Source organism: Solanum tuberosum, unplaced genomic scaffold, assembly GCF_000226075.1.
Source record: "Solanum tuberosum cultivar DM 1-3 516 R44 unplaced genomic scaffold, SolTub_3.0 scf00105, whole genome shotgun sequence".
Taxonomy (NCBI): domain Eukaryota; kingdom Viridiplantae; phylum Streptophyta; class Magnoliopsida; order Solanales; family Solanaceae; genus Solanum; species Solanum tuberosum.
In genome coordinates this window covers 1532657-1552515 of record NW_006239031.1, presented here as the reverse complement: position 1 = coordinate 1552515, position 19859 = coordinate 1532657, and the positions used below count along the sequence as shown (strand labels likewise).

The 19859-nt window shown below is 37.3% G+C and overlaps 1 long non-coding RNA gene across 1 annotated transcript in view; it reads left to right on the top strand.

The window, feature by feature from the left end:
* Positions 1 to 11400, top strand: part of LOC102591562 (uncharacterized) — a 22302-nt gene extending 10902 nt beyond the window's left edge. The window contains exons 2-6 of the long non-coding RNA XR_367431.2: positions 6752 to 6822; positions 7615 to 7782; positions 7900 to 7939; positions 9607 to 9667; positions 11318 to 11400. This is a non-coding gene — a long non-coding RNA (uncharacterized lncRNA). The remainder of the gene's footprint in view (positions 1 to 6751; positions 6823 to 7614; positions 7783 to 7899; positions 7940 to 9606; positions 9668 to 11317) is intronic.
* The last annotated feature ends 8459 nt before the right edge of the window (positions 11401 to 19859 follow it).

The window sequence follows — 19859 nt, the reverse complement described above, 5'->3', positions numbered from 1 at the left end:
GTAACAATAATTTGCTGCTTTCTTGGTTAAAAAAAAGGGTTTTAAAAGGAGTAATCTTTTTATTGGATTGTTATTTTGGGAAAACTGGTCTAAATATTATTTGTGTTGTTTTACTCACACTTGATAGCAGTTGAAAGGTGAAGGTTTTACGAGTATGGTGTTTTACTGATATTTTGAATATTAAAGATAGATAACAATTAGTGAATGGAGTAGGAGTTGAGATATTCGTGGGGAAAAATGAGTTACACTCCTAAATAGTTCGGAAAATTTTGATGGTGAAAGAATTTCCAAGAATCTTTTCCGCCATTCCACAGCTAACCTAAGTATCATTTTGCTTCCCAGAGTGGCAGGCAAGTGTGGCTTTTGAATTTGGACAGAATGTTTAGGCAATAATAGGAAGTGCTACAAAGAGAGCAACTAACTTTGCGTTTCGAGGGAAAGAAATTAGAAAATTGCAAACTCCCAAGCAAGAGACAACTAGACATGTCCATGTTGTTTCGGGTGGAGATCTTCACCCTCAAAATGTCCACTAATAATGTCAAGAACTATGGACACATTCAGAGATATGTTTGATGGGAATCTGTATGCGAGGATTGATCCATTTTTCTTTCCACCCTCATTTCCAGTAGTTTCATTTTGCATAGCCACATGATCCAGTATATTATTGTTTATCCTGAAACAAAGTATAATGCAAGACAGTACAGTTGTAATGACACGCATATGTAAGTCAAATGCCCTTTGAGATGTCACAATGTAATTCTACAATGGGGTCCAGAAAAACTAACAAACTTGTAGGTAAGCACAGAGTGATAGACATCGGAATTGACTTATTAAATGCACCTCAAAAGTAGAATTTGACATATCTAATTCATGAAAATTCCATCCAATAAAACGGAACCATCCCCGGACCCCACACATAGCGGGAGCTTAGTGCACCGAGCTTCCCTGTTGAATCTTATGCATGTATCTCAAAATTCACTTATTGATATGGATTTTCTACAGGAACATTCATTGAGCAAGAGGCGTTATCTTCTGCTATTGGAGGTAGAGAGGTCGAGCATTCTGTAGTAGTAGTTGGTGATACGAGCAGCATAGCTCCAAGACCAATCTCATTAGGAGGAATGTATTTGTTCCTTGCATAAATTAGAGTAACATCTTCACCACCGTTTCGTATATTTTCAAATTCTGGTTCCTGTAGAATGTTATAAAGTTGCCTCTGGAGTCTTTCGACAGGTGACAAAATGCGTTGTCTAAGCTTTGATCTCTTTCTTTTTGGGACACTGTTAGGATTCCAGAAAGGATCTTTATCTGCTTCTCCCAACAAAAGGTAAATGTTAGTGCACATAAAACAATAAGGTACTAATACATTAGTTTTTATTTTTATTTTGTTCAAGATAGTATTATTTGTATGGTTAAGGTATAGTTGGATGGTCAGTCTATATCTTTAATGAAAATCCAAATTACCTGAAATTTGTTAATTTCAGTTCATTGTTAAAAGGGAAGTTAATTTTCAAAATTTAGGGGAGACGCTATAATTAATGGCCTATGAGCAAGAAAGAAACCAAATATTGTGGTTGTAGAGTATCATACAGTAATTACATCCCAACGGCATATATGGTAAAATCTTGAATGTGATTTGACATTACATAATTTGAAAGGCACATCACAGTAATTGGAAAACGGCAGGAATTTCCTACGTAGAAATAAATCCAAGTGTCGTGATTCTTTTGAGTATTAGTTACCAACATAAAACAACCACTTGGACAGTGGGAGAATGCTGATAAAATTTTCTGTCTCACTGTTAAATTTGTTGTGTAGGATCTGTAGATTCTTCCCCTGTTTTCCGCTCCTTTCTTTTGGGGTTGGGGGTGATTCAAATTTTTCCATTTTTAATTAATAGAATAAGAGAAGTTTGTAGTTGGAATCTTTTGAATCAGAATAATATGCACTGCAGGATTACTTTTTGGGAAGGTGCATCTACAATGATTTGGTTGCCTAATTTCACATATCCCATAATTTTCTTTGACTAAGGTCTCGTTTGATACGAGGAATATGGGATAACTAATCTTGTGATTAATTTTAGGATGAGCTTGTCCCATGTTTAGTTGGTATAAAATCATGGTATAACTAATCCCGGAATTAGCTATACCGGGATTTTAGTGTTATTTTTATCCCACATTGAGGGTGGGATAACAATCCGGGATAACTCGTTCCCCAACCAAACGTCCCCTAAGAGTTTTGCGCTTACTATCATGCAAAACAGAAGAAAGAAATTGGCTAGAAATTGAGTAGGAAAATATTAGTTTTCCATTTTTTTATAACCTGTACGCTTAAGAAAGGATTTGATTCAGAACATGTATCATATTTACTGAGACAAGTTAAGTGCTCACTATATATGTGAAAGTATTTTACCATTTGTTTCTTCCATCTGCATGCAGATGACTGAGGATGATCCTGCTGAAACTATGCTTGGTATGTTATTCAGTTCCTCTCCAAGACAAGCTGAAGATCCCTCCGGTTCAGAAACCACTACTCCAACTTCTAGCCTTTGGTCATCACGCGCTAAGAGACGAGTCGTCTTCTCAGAAGGTAACTGATAACTCTGTGTTTCTCTGTTTGCATGTCTGGGAATATAGTTATGTAGTGTCCCCCTGCGCCACCTTGATCCACATGCATTGCAGAGCACTGGTTTTTCAGGTGGCCCAGGTCTCCAATGGCGGGTTTCTGTTTGAGTTCAAAATTGATTAGTGTTTAAACTGGGATAAATATGAATAAAATTCTTACGGGTCAGAAACTAAAGCACAATGATCATTGACAATTAAGATTTTCTGTAAAAAAGGTATTGAATGTATTGCACGAGAATGGAAGTGTCATGAAACTAGAGTATGTATAATATTAGAAACAAGAGGAAATTTCCTTGTGTGAAACATGTATAGACTTTTAGGATGCTTCAACTGTATCTTTATTCACATTTTCATCACCATGTTAAGGAACCATACAAGAAAGTTGAACTTTGAGCTTGATGGTAGAAAGATTGAAAAAGATTTGCTTGATATGTTGAGGAACCATGCAAAATAGTTAATCTCTCGACGGACTGCATATTTTTGCTTGCTATTTTATGGAAGAATGTTACCATCTAAACCGACAGTAATTACGGTATAATATTAAACAGGGACTATCTCTTTCTCTAGCACTCAACAATAAACCCCCCTCAGCGGTGGATCTGCACGCCACTGCCCTGACCACCGGAGACCATGTACGATTTCCCCCAGAACACCATGTGTCAGTCTTTCTTATTATCCCTAGACTACTCCACTTGGGTAACCCCTCAAGTTCCCTACCACCTCTCTTGTTGCTTTCTTGATGCAGTCAATTGTTTTAGCCCACATATTAACTGCGTCCCCACTAGCTCGCTTTCCTTCTTCATCGTCTTAAACCTCTAATTATTCCTCCTCATCTAAGCTTTAACTAACGTCTTGTATGCAACCTTCTTGGCTTTTATTGTTCTTTGGACCTCTTCGTTCCACCACCAATTTCTTTTGTGCCTCTCTGGATAACCCTTCGAGACCCCCTACACCTCTATTGTTGCTTCTCTGATGTAGTTTGTTGTCCTAGCCCATACACTATTTGAGTCCTCACTACTCTCTGAATTCCTCATAACCACTAACTTCTCTCCAATTTCCTAAGTGTTGGGTTGTAATCCCCTCTCTTGATCCAGTCCTTTCATAGACCTCTATCACATTTTCTAAGGAACAAAGAATCTATCTGAATCTTAGCCACCACACTACAAAAGGTCACCAAGTGCTCCTCCCTCTTTTAGAAACTGGAATTAGCTATGATCAACTCGATAGCTTTGCGTAGTATAGAAGCAAAACTCCTATCCTCCATTTCTATCCCCAAAGCTGAAAGTGCCTTGTACATCATCATATCCTCTCGAAGTGGTCCCTATGTGACTATTAAAATCCCCTCATAAAATTGGTTTCTCAGTACACGGGATAACTCTCACGACCTCGTCCAACTCCTCCCAGAACAAAGAAGGTTTTTTTGACCTCATTGTCCAAACCCGTTTGCTGCACTTGTGCACTAATTAAGTTAATAGTTAGCCCTCCCAAAGCTAGCTTAATGAACATTAACTTATCATTCACCCTCTTAATCTCTACCGCTTGCTCCTTGAGTTCCTTCTCTACTAAATGCGTACTCTATTTCTACTCCTCGATCTTCTTGAGTAATATAACTTAAATCCATCTACAACCCTCGCCTTGATTCCTACCCTTTTGTTGACTTGAACACAAGCTATATTGATCTTCCTCTTCATAAGAATCTTAACTAACTCTATCGACTTCCTCGTCAAAGTCCCTATGTTTCAAGACCCAACTCTCAACCTAGGATCTCCCTTGGTACCCTTACCACCCCTGCCCTCCGCTCCCACTGCCAATCAAGTACATGACCATAAACTACATCAAACCCTGAACCTGAAGCCACTAATGCCAGTTTTTTTGAGACGGACTTTTTTTTCTTCTTGAGAAGGACAAATACCCTAAATCTTAACATTGACAGTCACACAATTCAATGACGAAAATAAATAGAAGTACTAAGCTATAGAAAAGATATTGTTCAAAATGGGAACAAAAAAATGCAGTAGTATTTGTAAGGGCGCAGCAATAAATTCACGAATGCAATATCAGATGAAGGAAATCAGTTAACAAGCAAGCAACAATAAGGAGCTGCACAATCTGTTAAGGAAAAATCAGATTTAGACTGATGAATCTAGGATTTCTAGAACATGGGTGCACCACTAAAAAAAAGAAGGAAAAAATGTATTGAGTAGGAAGTGATTCCAAGTCCTCTATGTAAATAACTAAACATTTACCCAAGTGCTACATTTAGCCTTTTTATAGCATGGGTGCCACCACATAATATTATTGGGAGGAGGTTTGGAACACTTTTCGGTCATGATGGGGTTGCACTAGGGATCGACCCTTAGCCTGTTTCTTTTTGCCTTAGTGATGGATGAAGTGACACGATATATTCAATGGATGGGATTGTGGTTTATGCCATTTACAGAAGAAATAGTATAGAATAACGAGACACAGGGTGGATTTAACGAAAAATTATAAGTTTTGAAACAGATCTCAAAGACTAAAGTTTCAGGTTAAGCAAAACTAAAATAAAGTATTCCGCGTGTAACTTAAATGACGTAACACTTGAGGCAGAGGTGGATAGAACTTACGCTTGATGCCACAATGGAGACATGGACCTTGTCTACCCATTAGATCTGATTGTGAATTATTCAATTCAAATCAGGTTGAATTTGCTGCTGCTAACTTTTAGAGTTCGATTTGCTCTCAAAATCTAAAATGCCTGAGTGAGGTGACGGGTCAGCATATATATAGACAGATAAGAATTTGGTAGACTATAGCTGGTCCCTTATATGGAAATATATTAATTATGATAGATTTTTTCATTAAATTTTATGTATTCTGAATTTTTCTTTTTCCCCTTATGACAGCTCATCAACTTTGATTACAGTAATTTGTGAACTATTTACACCTTTAACTCCAATGAGAGAAGTCTTAGATTCTCTATCTAATGAAAAGGGTGTGGGGATTTGATGCTTGGTCTGGGTGGGGTGAAAGCTGGATTTGGTGAATCTTAATATTTTTTGGCCTTTAATCTAGTGGTCAAGGCTTATTAATTAACGAATCTTAAGTCAAGGAAGTGTTAAATAGTTTCAAGATGATAATTCAAGTATCTAAGAGTGAGCAAATAAAAGAGTTGTCTAATAATAAGGACGTATAATCTATGTTGCTCGGACTCTTCAAAAATGTCAATGGGTGCGTGTCGGATTCGCCAATAGTAGTTTATTTTTGGAGAATCCGACATGGGTGCAACATTAAAAGTGAAGAGTCTGCGCAGATCTAGAAAAGAATGACTACATTCAATTTCTTTCCAATAATGTTTTTTTACATCCATTTCCGCTTGCTCTAGTACAATAATCAAATCAACCGTTTTGCCTAAATATAAGATGGTCTCATTAATACTATGCAGGTGAGAGTTGAAGTCCATACAAGTCGCTTCTTGACTGATAATTGGTTTAATTTCTTATTTGGTGAGTATGCCTCAACTTGTGAATTAAATTGAGAAGATACTGGGATTAACATAGTGCTGGCTATTTCCTTGGAAATTTTCTTCAAGACTTTGGCTGCTTTATTCTGATATTCTGGTGCACTCGAAAACCACAGTACTGTGGATTTGCAAAAGCTCAAGCTTCTGAAGGCAATGTTGGCCCAGTAAAAAAGATTTTAAAAAGAACAAACGACGTTTGTTTTCTTATCAGGACAAAATTGTTTTCTAGAAGAGCAAACAAACATTTTCAAAAGAAAACAAAACAAAAAAAAAAAAAGCTTTTGTCGGTTTTCTCTTACTCAAACCAAAATTGAACCAACTTCTACATTATCCCCAAATTCTAAATATTATCACTTTGACTCTCTTCTTGTAAATGAATTTACTGTTTCATTCTATTCCAACAAGAAATGAAAAGTAAATCAGTTTCCAAAAACTTCCCAATAGACTGTTTCAACACACCTTAATGAGTTGCCAAATCATGAATGTTCTCATGTTTTTCTTGGCAGTTTTAATGTCACTTTAAGAGGGCCTTATCTTAACATTAGTCCTGAAAACTAGACTCATAATTTTTTGGTATGTTGATATTGACTCATCTTAAAAAGATTTCCTTGTTCTTGTAATGCAGATATCCTATTATGGTCTTAGCAACCGTTTTATTGTTTAATCGACTCGGTTGTGAATGTTTCCCCTTTTTAGGTGAGAGTTTCCCTGCTGCTACTGAGATGCAGCAACGACACTTATTTTTTCCATCTTACCATGATTGCGCATTTATATGCCACCATTGACAGAATTTCATGTATATATCCCTTTATGGCATTAGAGGGATTGAGGAAGATGAGGAGCCCAACGCCTATTCAAATAATTTTTTTGCCCCTTTTCTTTCTAGTCGAAACTTTATTCAAGATTCCGTATTGAAATTCTTTATTTTTTGATAGTTGTATTTTGGTCAGTGTTTATTTGATGGTGTGGATTATACTAAGTTCTTTATTAGAAGATTCAGCTATTAGGTTGTGAATAAAACCTATTTGGCGGGTAACAATAATTTGCTGCTTTCCTAGTTAGAAAAAAAGGGTTTTAGAAGGAGTAATCTTTTCCACCCTCAGTTCCAGTAGTTTCATTTTGCATAGCCACGTGATCCATTATATTATTGTTTTTTCTGAAACAAAGGACAATGCAAGACATTGAAGTTGTAATGACAAGCTTATGTAAGTCAAATTCCCTTTGAGATGTCACACATCTAATTCTACCACGAGGTCCAAAAATACTAACAAACTTATAGGTAAGCAGACGGTGGTAGCCATCGGAATTAACATATTAAATGCACCTAAAAAGTATAATTTGACATATCTAATTCATGGAAATTCCATCCAATAAAACGGAGCCTTCCCAGGACCCCCGCACATAGCAGGAGCTTTAGTGCACCGGGCTGCCCTATTGAATCTTATGCATGCACCTCAAAATTCACTTAGAGATTTGAATTTTCTACAGGAACATTCATTGAGCAACAGGCATTATCTTCTGCCATTGGAGATAGAGACGTCGAGCGTTCTGTAGTAGTAGTTGGTGATACCAGCAGCATAGCTCCAAGACCAATCTCATTAGGAGGAATGTATTTGTTCCTTGCATAAATGAGAGTAGCATCTTCACCACCGTCTGGTATGTTTTCAAATTCTGGTTCCTGTAGACTATTATAAAGTTGCCTCTGGAGTCTTTCAACAGGTGACAAAATGCGTTGCATAAGCTCTGATCTCTTTCTTTTTGGGACTCTGTTAGGATTCCAGATAGGATCTTTGTCTGCTTCTCCCAACAAAAGGTAAATGTTAGTGCACATAAAACAATAAGGTATTAATACAATAAAATTTATTTTGGTCAAGCTAGTATTATTTGTATGGTTAAAGTATAGTTGGATTGGTCAGTTCATATCTTTATTGAAAATCCTAACTTCAGTTCATTGTGTAAAGGAAAGTTAGTTCTCAAAATTTAGGGGAGACACTATAATAAATGACCATTTAGCAAGAAAGAAACCAAAGATTGTGCTTGTAGAGTATCATCTAGTAATTACTTCCCTACGGCTTATTTGGTAAAATCCTGAATGTGATTTGACATTACATAATTTGACAAGCACATCACAGTAATCAGAAAACGAAAGGAATTTCCGGCATAAAAATAAATTCATGTGTCGTGAATCTTGATACACGCTTATCAAGTTGTCTTAGAGCTCATGGTGTAAATGATTCTTTTGAATATTAGATACCAACATAAAACAACCACTTGGACAGGGGAAGAAAGAAATTGGCCAAAAATTGAGTAGGAAGATATTAGTTTCCACTTTCTTAATACTCGTACGCTTAAGAAAGGATTTGATTCAGAACATGCATCATATTTGCTGAGACAATTTAAGAGCTCTCTATATATGTGAAAGTATTATACCATTTGTTTCTTCCATCTGCATGCAGTTGACTGAGATTGGTATGTTATTCCTTTGCTCTTCAAGACAAGCTGAAGATCCCTCCTGTCCAGAAACCTCTACTCCAACTTCTTGCTTTTGGTCATCAAAATATAAGAGATGCGGGTTCATCTCAGAAGGTAACTGATAGCTCTGTGTTGCTCTGTTTGCATGTCTGGGAATATAGTTATATAGTGTCCCCCTAACGCTCCACCTTGTTCCACATGCATTGCAGAGCACTGGTTTTTCAGGTGGCCCAGGTCTCCAATGGGGGGTTTCTGTTTGAGTTCAAAATTAATTAGTGTTTAAACTGGGATAAATATGAATAAAATTCTTACAGGTCAGAAACTAAAGCACAATGATCATTGACAATTAAGATTTTCTATCCACAATTCATCCTAAATGACCTCAGTTCCAGTTAGACTAATGGCAGATGTACTCTATGTTTTATTTTTTAACAGATGCACCATTTTATGGAAATTTAGGTATTCAGTGTTTATGCATGTGAGTCTTCAAAATTTATTTGCTGAACATCAGGCACATAAATCTTAAGCATAACTGAATCAAGTATCCTGTAAAGCATGAGATTATTGATAAACATAAAAGATGGGATATAGGTGGTGAATAGAACTTACGCTTGATGCCACAATGGAGACATGGACCTTGTCTACCCATAAGATCTGATTATGAATGATTCAGTTTAAATCAGGTTGAATTTGCTGCTGCTAACCGTTAGAGTTCGATTTGCTCTCAAAATCTAAAATGTCTGAGTGAGGTGATGGGTCACAGTATATATAGACAGATAAGAATTTGGTAGACTACAGCTGGTCCTTTTATGGAAATAGATGAATTATGATAGATTTTTCATTAACTTCAATTTCTTTCCAATAATGCTTTTTTACATCCAGAAAAGAACTAGTACATTCAATTTCTTTCCAATAATGCTTTTTTACATCCATTTCCCCTTGCACTAGTACAATAATCAAATCGACCGTCTTGCCTAAATATAAGATGGTTTCATTACTACTCTGCAGGTGAGAGTTGAAGTCCATACAGGTGGCTCCGTGACTGATAATTGGATAAATTTCTTATTTGGTAAGTATGCCTCAACTTTTGAATTAAATTAAGAAGATACAGGTATTAACATAGAGCTGGCTATTTCCTTGGAAATACTCTTTAGGACTTTGAACCCGTTTGGATTGGCTTAAAAAAAAGTAGCTTTTAAGTCAAAAAGTCAAACTGAAATGACTTTTAAGTCAATAAATAAAAAGTAGGGGAGATCTACTTTTGGTTTTGACTTTATTTTAAGTCATTTTAAACTTATTTTAAGTCTTTTTTGATCTTTCCAAACACTCCCCAACTTATTTTAAGTTATTTTTGACTTATTTTAAGTTATTTTTTATATTTGCCAAACACTTTCCGAAGTAAAAAACTGACTTAAAAGTAAGTTTGACCAACTTTTAAGTCAATCCAAACACCCTCTTTGGCTCCTTGATTCTGATATTCTGGTGCACCCAAAAACCAATGTACTGTGCGGTTTGCAAAAAGCTCAAGCATCTTTTTTTTTAAACTTAAAAAAAAAAAGCTCAAGCATCTTAAGGCAATGTTTCCCTAGTAATATAGGATTTTAAAACGAACAAAGCACGTTTGTTTGATTATCAGGACAAATTGTTTTCTAGAAGAACAAACAAACATTTTCAAAAAGAAAACAAAACAAAAAAAACTTGTCGGTTTTCTTTTACTCAAACCAAAATTGAACCAACTTCTCCATTTACCCCCAAATTCTAAATATTATCAATTTGACCCTCTTCTCGTAAATGAATTTACTGTTTCATAACCTTCTTTTTCAGAAAGAAACGAAAAGAAAATCAATTTCCAAAAACTTCCCAATAGTCTGTTTGAGCACACCTTAGTGAGTTGCCAAATCATGAATGTTTCTCATGTTTTTCTTGGCAGTTTTACTGTCAATTTAAGAGGTCCTTATCTCAAAATTAGTCCTGAAAACTCGATTCACAATTTTTTGGTAAGATGATACTGTCTCATCTTAACAAGATTTCCTTGTTCTTGAAATGCAGTTATCCTATTATGGTCTTAGCAACCGTTTTATTGTTTAATCTACTCGGTTATGAATGTTTCCTTTTTTAAGTGAGAGTTTCCCTGCTACTAAGATGCAGCAACGACATACTGATTTTTCCATCTTACCATGCTTGCACATTTATATGTCACCATTGACAGAATTTCGTGTATCAGCCATATGGATTTTTCTTTATGTCACGCTTTTTCAGTATTACCATGCTTATGCATTTATATGTCACCATTGACAGAATTTCGTGTATCACATGGATTTTTCTTTGTCATGCATTTTCCATCTTACCATGCTTGCGCATTTATGTCCCCATTGACGAAATTTCATGTATCTAGACATGGAGTGTTCTTTATGTCATGCTTATTAACTTCCAAATAACAACCACTATTTATGCCTCACTTCAAGCAAGTTGGGGCGACTCTATGATTCTTCGTTATTTTGCTTCATTTAAGATCATCTCATCATGCTTGGTGATGTAAAAATATTTATTTCCTATTTAAGATTACTAATGTATTACACATGCATAGGAGCGGGGGTTTTTATCCTGCGCGCACCCAAAGGGGTGGCTATGGGTTTTCCTTGTTTTAAGAAAATGTATTACACATGCATATTACATAATATGTAGAATATCACTATAACTTTTGAACTCTTGTATGTAGAATTAGGGGAAAAAACAGAGAAGAAATTGTACAAGCTAGCCAATGCGATAGAGAGGAGGGCACGTGACCTGGACCAAGTGACGTGCATCAAGGACGAGGTCGACGAAGTACTGGTTTAGGTGACACTCATTAGACGAAGTTGATAGTCATACTTCTATATACTCTTGAATGAAGCGGAGGACATTCTTGTGGGAGATATAGTGCACTCTGAGAGGTGTCACGATTTTGGGTATTGTAGGTGTATAAAGGTTGAAAAGGTTAAGGTTGAAAAGGTTAAGGGTGCTATTTGTAGGGTGCACAGGGAAGAGCGAACGAGCCTGATGAGATCCCGATGGAATTTTTGAAGACGGTGGGTAGGACATGTATGGAGTCACAGACTAGGTTGTTTAATATCGTTTTTAATATTGTGAGAAAGGCTAAAGAATGGATGTGGAGTACAATGATCCATTTGTACAAGAACAAAGGTGACATTTCTTAATCACAACAACTATAGGAGTATCAAGCTGCTAAGCTACATTATGAAAGTTTGGAGAGGGTGGTAAAAATGAAGGTGAGGAGGGGTATGTTTATTTTCGAGAATCAATATAGATTCATGTTAGGGCACTCGACTACAAAAGTCATTCATCTTTTAAGGAGACTGGCAGAACTGTATAGAGCGGAAGAGGATCATTTACCTAGAAAATGCATACAACAAAGTCCCAAAAGAGGTCTTATGGAGATGTGTGGAGGCTAGAAGCTTACCTATGGCGTATGATCAAGGACATTTATGTTGGAACCAAGATCAGGATAAGGACAGTGAGAGGAGACTCAGAGCATTTCCTAATTATGATGGGGTTGCACGAGGGATCAACTTTTAGCTTGTTTTTATTTGCTTTGATGATTGATGAATTGACATGGTACTAAGTTGAGGTCCGTGATGTATGTTATTTGTGGATGACATAATTCTAATTGACGAGACTCACGTCGGAGTTAACGCTAAGCTATAGGTTTGAAGACAAACTGCAGAGTCTAAAGGGTTCAGGTTGAGCATGATCAAGACATAATACTTTGGGTGCAAGTTCACTAACGTAACCATGAGACTCACATGGAAGCGAGGCTTGATACCAAGACATCCAAAAGAGAGGAAGTACCAAGTATCTTGGGTCTATTATCTAAAGAAACGGGAATGATATCACACATTGTATTGTTGCAAAGTGGATGAAATAGAGGTTCGCTTATGAAGTCTTGTGTGATTAAGAGAAGGTGCCACCAAAACTTAAAGGCAAGTTCTATAGAGTTTGACCAACTTTGTTGTATGGGCGGAATGTTGGACAAGGCGTAGTTCACCTCTATCGCTTTTCTTCCCCGAAGCGAGGCATAAAAGAAAAAGTGTGCGCTTCTACGACTAAAGCGAGAAGAGAGAAAGGAATGGAAGGCGCGTATTAGCAAGTTCGACTGCTGCGATGGGTTTTATAATAAAATTTTGCAAAAACTTACTCATGCGACTTCTCTTCCTAAACATCTGCTTAGAGTTCGACTGCTCGCCGCTCGGAGCATGTGACTTCTCTTCAAGGTAAGTTCTTCTCTTCTCATCTTTTTTTCTATCTTCTCCTCTTCTTCATATCTCTATTTTCTCTGCTGCTACTCAACTGCACTGCTGGTGCTGGGTTACTCTTTTTTCTCTTCTCTATTTTTTTCAGTTCTTCAACATGCTGCTATTATTTTCTTTAGTTTGCTCTGTTTTTCTCTATACTGCAAAAAAAAAAGAAAATATGTTTTGTAATATTTTTGTCTGTTCTAACAAATAATAAATGCCATATTCCACAACTTCTAGAAAGAAATAGGGAAAAAGAGAATTCAAGAGGCCCCTAAGTATCAAAATAAAGATAAACACGAGTGCACTAACTTAATAGTTTTGTATTATCGTAACAAAGGAGCTTTTAGAGTCTCGTTGTGCAAACTTTTTCTGCTTTGTAATGTTTCTCTGTATTTTGTCTCTTTTTTTTGAGAAAGTAACTTTGTATTCACAAAAAATCATCATCAAAAGAATGATGAGTTGGGGCACTTACAACCCACAATGGGTGGGACACATTCTTCACAAAAACTAAAAAGATTTACAATTTGCCTATGAAATCAACTAGAGTTACTACCTCCCCCACTATATTCTGTTTACACCAAAAAAATAAAAGGCTTAGGCATTTCATTTTGATCTTCTGTGCGTTCCAGCTTTTGCCTTCAAAACATCTGGTATTTCTTTCCTTCCATAAAGTCCACCAGATACAAATTGGAATGTTCATCCACCAATCTTCGCTCTGCCCTCTTCTTCCAATTCCTTTCCAACTGTTGAGTAGCTCCAGGGTGGTTTTAGGCATTACCCAATTTACTCCCAGAATACGTAAGAACATGTTCCACATATTTGCAGCTGTTTTGCAGTGTAGAAACAAATGACTATTTACCTCTGTTTCCTGATCACACATAAAGCACATTGAGCAAATATGTAAACCTCTTCTTTGTAACACCTCATGAGTTAGACATGCTCTTCTGATCACAAGCCAAGTGAAACATGAAACTTTCAGTGGACTTTTGACTTTCCAAATTAACTTCCAGGGCCATATATCTATCAAAGATTGCCTGTTGTTCATCTTCCAGTAGCAAGATTTTATGGTAAAAAAACCTCTACTGTGTAGACTCCAAACTGGTTTGTCTGGCCCCATAGAGATACTTGAAAAGGAGTTTAAAACCTGAAGCAGGCCTGCTACTCCATCAATTTCCCAGTCATTCAAAGCTCTTCTAAAAATCAGGTTCCACCCTTGCTGGCTCCAAACCTGAGATACAGTGGCATATTTTTTAGGCTAATGATGTATAGTTGAGCAAAAGTGCTTCTTAGAGTATCATCACCTATCCAAAGCTCATTCCAAAAATCAATCTTCACTCCATCACCCACTCTGAATGAAATATTGACGTTGAATTTTGTCCATAATCTCCTGATGGTTTTCCATACACTACACCCAAAAGTACCCAAAACTTCCTCAGTTGTCCACTGATTGAGCAGCCCATATTTTTCTGTGATGAACCTTCTCCACAGAGCCATATCTTCTATGCAAAATCTCCATAACCATTTTTGTAGTAGGCATGCATTCTGTTTGCTGAGATTCTTTATACCTAGGCCCCCTTGTTTTTTGTTGAGTGTTAGGATATCCCACTTCACCAGGTTGTACCCTCTCTTCTCCTTGTTTCCTTGCCAGATAAAAGATCTTCTCAGTTGATTGATTCTCTTTTCAATGATTTTAGGTATTGGGAAAAGACTCATCATAGAAGTGGGAAGGCCATCCAACACAAATTTAATGAGTGTCAACCTCCCTCCAAGGGATAAATATTGACTCTTCCATCTTGTAAGCTTCTTTTCACATCTTTCCAACACTTCATTCCAGACTTCCAACTCTTTGTTCTTAGCTCCCAGTTGCATTCCAAGGAATTTTGTAGGTAGGGAAGCTACCTGGCAACCGAGAGTCTCGGCTAAGGATTGCATATTGTCAACTTGATTGATAGGAAAGAGGGAACTCTTATTCCAGTTAACATGTAATCCAGAAATACCTTCGAAAAATGGTGAGAATTGCCCTTAGGTGCCTGACAGGGCCGGCTCTTGCCTATATAATTTTAGGCATTGGCCTTAGGCCCCCAATTTTTGGGGGCCTCAAATTTTTTATAAATAAAAAATTATGTATCTTAACCCCATTCAAATAGATGAAATTAATAAACCATTGTTTCGTATTCTTCCATTTTCTTCGTTAACACTCACATTATTTATCCTTTGTAACTCTTTTTGCACTCTATTTCTTCAAATCTTTGATAGTTAGAGTAATACACTCTCAAAAATATGGATCAATAGTCGAAAAGTGTTGAACAAAGTGCATTACAAATTCTTTTTTTTTAATGTATTTGTTAATTTTCATATTAAAGTAGGTATACTAAGTTATCAACTTTTTGAATCAAATGCTATGATTCTAACTCTTATCTTTAAAGTTTATTAACTTATTACTTATAAAATTGTGTTAATAATTCATATAATAATTGTCTCAACAAAAGATGTTTTTCAATGTTGAATTGATAAAAATCTTACTTAAAACTAATAATTTTAAAAAAGTGTTTGAAAAATCATTTATATAAAAGAGATTAAGTAGTAATTTATATCTAGAAAATTAGCAAAATAAATAGATATAGATAAAAGTTATATAGATTTTAGGCCTCTAATAAAAATTTTGCTTTAGGCCACAAATTATGTTGAGCCGCCCCTGGTGCCTGATTTGAATCTCCTCAGCTTCACAAAGAACTAATGAGTCATTTGCATACAGGAGATGTATAACCTCCAAAGCATCTCCCCTGACTGTTTGAGCACTGAAACCCTTCAACCATCCTTTTCCATTTGCAATCCTTATCATGTGATTTAATCCTTCCATTGCCAGTAAAAATAGAAAGGGAGATATAGGGTCTCCCTGCCTCAATCCCCTTTGGGACTTAAAAAAACCTTCAGTGCTCCCATTTATGATGAGTGAAAATTTCACATTGGATATGCAAAATCTGATCCATTTGATCCATTTGTTGCCAAACCCCATATCTTTTAGAATTTTAAGAAGGAAATTCCAATTGACACGGTCATAGGCCTTCTCAATGTCAAGCTTACACAGAATTCCAGGTATCTTTTGTTTCACCCTAGAGTCCACCAGTTCATTGGCCAACATAGCTGCATCTAGAATCTGCCTTCCTTTCAAAAAGGCCATTTGGTGTTCATCTACCAATTTCCCCATGACAGTTTTCAACCTTTCAGTGATAAGTTTAGAGATGATTTTGTACACTCCTCCTATCAAGCTAATAGGTCTAAAATCTTTTAATTCTTCTGCTCCTGTCTTTTTTGGAATTAGAGCTATGAAGGTGGCATTAAAAGATTTCTCAAAGATCTCATTATGATGAAAGTTCTGGACAGTCTGCATCAGGTCTTCTCTCAATATTTCCCAACATTTTTTGAAGAAATTTAGGGTAAAACCATCCGGGTTTGGAGCTTTATCTCCATCACATTGCTTAACAATTTGTAGTACTTTTGCTTCTGTAAAAGGCCTCTCTAACCACTCTTGTTCCTCTCGAGAAACTTTTGGACAGTCCAAAAGCTCAAAAGAAGGTCTCCATGTCTCTGATTCTGTATATAGATCTTTGTAAAAATCGATCATGGCCACCTGCAGGGTCCTGAACTTCCTCCCCCCTTACCACCAACCTATCAATAGTATTGTATCTTCTGTGAGCTGTTGCTATTCGTTGGAAAAATTTAGTATTGTTATCTTCTTGTTTTAACCATAAAACTCTTGATTTCTGCCCCCAACTAGCCTCCTCATTCTTGGCCAGTACCTCCAATTCCACTAATATTGTTGCTCTTACCATCATTTCATCTTCAGTCAAGTCCCTGTCATCTTGAGTTCTATCAATTTCAGCCAGCTCCTCTAACAAGTTGTTCCTCTTATTGGTAAACTCACCGAAGGTTGTTTTACTCCATTCTTTGAGTTTTTGTTTCAACATCTTTAGCTTGATGCTAAATTTGTAATCTGGACAACCTTCCACCACAAACCCATTCCACCATCCCTGTACCATATCATTGATGCCTTCCACATTGAGCCACCAGTTTTCAAACTTAAAGTAAGAGCTTTTCTGCTCCGAGTTCCCACATTCAAGCATAATCGGGATATGATCAGAAATCACTATAGGTAGTATCTTCTGGCTGATATTTTTAAAAGCTTCCTCCCACTCCATGGAATAGAGAAATCTATCTAACCTGGCAGCACTTTGGTGATTGACTCCCCTGAACTATGTGAATTTCCCCCCATTCAAGTGGGGATCATGAAGCTCCATATCTTCTATCCACTTAGAGAAATCAGACATAACATTTGTGATCCTATTGCATCCTCTTCTTTCTCTATGTATCTGACTGTATTAAAGTCCCCACAGGAAATCCAAGGACCTTCACACAGTTCCTTCACTGCTGAATTTCTTCCAACATTCTAACTTTTCACCTCTGGTATGGGGTGCATAAACCCCAGTGAGATACCAAGTAAAAGAGTTTTGCACCGAGACAAACTTGTATGTTATCGAGTGTTGCCCTATTTCCATCATGGTACCAACCCAAATTCTACTATCCCACATAACCAATATCCCCCCACTGCTACCATTAGCTTCTATGTAGCCACATCTCATCCATCTACATGACCATAGTTGCTTTGCAATACCCTCCACATCCTTACTCACCTTAGTTTCTTGAAAGCAGTATACATCCGCCTTCCACTTCTGTAAAGAGCACTTAACAAGATTTCTACTGGAAGTACTGTTAAGTCCCCTTACATTCCAAGTGACAAGATTAATTTTCATTAAAGGTCAAACTGAGAACTCTCCCTATACTCCGACCACCTTCTACCTCTTTATTAAGACTAGATTGAAGATTTTTCACCAGCTTTTCGGTGTCGTGCTTGATTTCCCTTGGCCCTTTTTGTCCAATGCAACCTTTCTCTCATCAATCTTCATGAGGAGTGCTAGAGTCTCCTTTTCAAAGCCTTCAAAAGCTACCCCGTAAGTATTGCTCAGTTCTAGAATGTGGGAATTTACCCAATTTGATGCCTCTGTTTCGGTTTCCTCGTGGTCAATCAGATTATGTGTGGCTATAGGTTCAACATCATGAATTTGTTGTAGCTGCATGTTTGTTCCTATCGTTTCTGCCTCAGAGGTGTCTTCATCTGTTCCTTTTCCTTCTGAGAACTTAGGAGATTCAACATTCTGGTCAATTTCATTAATCTTTGTGCTTTGCTCATTCTGCGTGCGAGCCTCTTTGTTTTTTGTGGTGTTTGCAATCTTCTTGACGTTTCCAATTTCTGTTGCAGATGACTCCCAGTCTTTCAGCGCTTCTAAGAAATTAGAAGCCAAAGTTTTAAGATCGTTCAGCTCTTTAGAGGGGGATTTGAGAGCTTCATGTGTAACCATGTGTTTATTAAAAGAGACTGATGGTTGGGAAAACCGAGTTTGGTCCAAAGAGAGAAAATTTGGGCCTCTATTTGCGTCTTCAGCATAAGATATGTTGGACTGGCCCAATTTTTTTTCAAAAAGTTCCTCGCGTGGGGGCACACGTGCTGGGAGCACTAACTTTTTAAGAGATAGGCTGTTATGAGTTGTTTCTTTACCGGTTGTGTTTTCCCTCAATATATGCTGGTCCAAGACTTGGACCCCTTCTTCTTCCCCTTCTCCAACGTGAAATCTCACTGGCACTTCTGCCCAGATCTGAGTTGTGAAGAAAAATCTACCACTCTCGATAGTCACTTCCTTTGGGATAGATGTTCCATCTCCAAGGATTTTGATTCTGGCCCACTTAAGATGATTTCTTAGTTGTGTTTCTTCCTCTGTTTCTATCCACAGCCGCCACAAAAATCTCCAATGGCCTTGAAACTTTTCTGCGACCAAAGATGGAAGGGCAGGCCAACAATTCTAATCCATGTTGAATTAGGTTTTGCTTTTTCTTCGATTGCTCCAACCGTAGGGCTCCACCACTGGAACCTGATGTGCATTTGTATCCAAAGCCAATCACCATTCATCACTTGTTCTGTGGTTGCTTTCGAGGAAAACTCAAATAGGAAAATTTTATTTCCCATTTCATAAATGTTCAGCCCAAAGATTTGCTTCCACATGCTAGAGGACCATCTTCTAATCTCTGAGAGGGATGGTGTATCCACATCCTTGAAGTTGCCAACCAAACTTCTACTAAGAACTTCATTTTGTTTGTTGGTTCCGTCATTAATGCAAACTACTCCCCCCTTCAATGTGACTTCTGCATTGAATGAACTTTCCCCTCTGTTGGACCATTTACTACTTCGAAGGGCATCAGCGTAAGGGATGTTCTTGTCAGTCAATCTAGGTTCCATTGGAACTTTCTCATTCCTGTGGAAGTTAATAAATCTTTCCACCTTTGCGGCAATGAACATCCAGCCTGAGTTAAAGGTTATTTTAGGGATTATCAACACTGATCTTCCTCTGCCTTTCAAGTTTATGATGCTGATGTATCGTCCAGACTTGTTGAAATTCCTTGCACAATAAGTTTCAGAGAAAATTTCTCTCCTCTTCCACCTTCTGACCGAGTTCCCTTTCACCAAAGAAGCTTCTTTCAGCCTTTGTATCAACCATATCATTGTTCTCTTGGTAAACTGGGTTCTAGTGATGCACTTCCTACTCCTTTCGGTCCATTGGTACAAGTCCCCCTGTGTACCTGAAATTCTTGAGACATCAAAAGACTTGAAGCCCACAACAAAGTAAATGGTGTCTTCTTCCATCAGATCAATGGTGAAAAGGGTTTCAGAAGAGAGAAGATAGAGAAGAGGGATGAGAATCAATGGAGAAGTGGGTATCAGAAGAAAGAGGAGGGAGAGATAAAGAAGAGAAGGAGGACGAGAGGGGTTAATCCCGGTGATCAGAAGGATCACCGGAGAGGGAAAGGGAATGGAAGATAGGTTAGGTCATATTCTTGGGGAATGTGCCTGGGAGC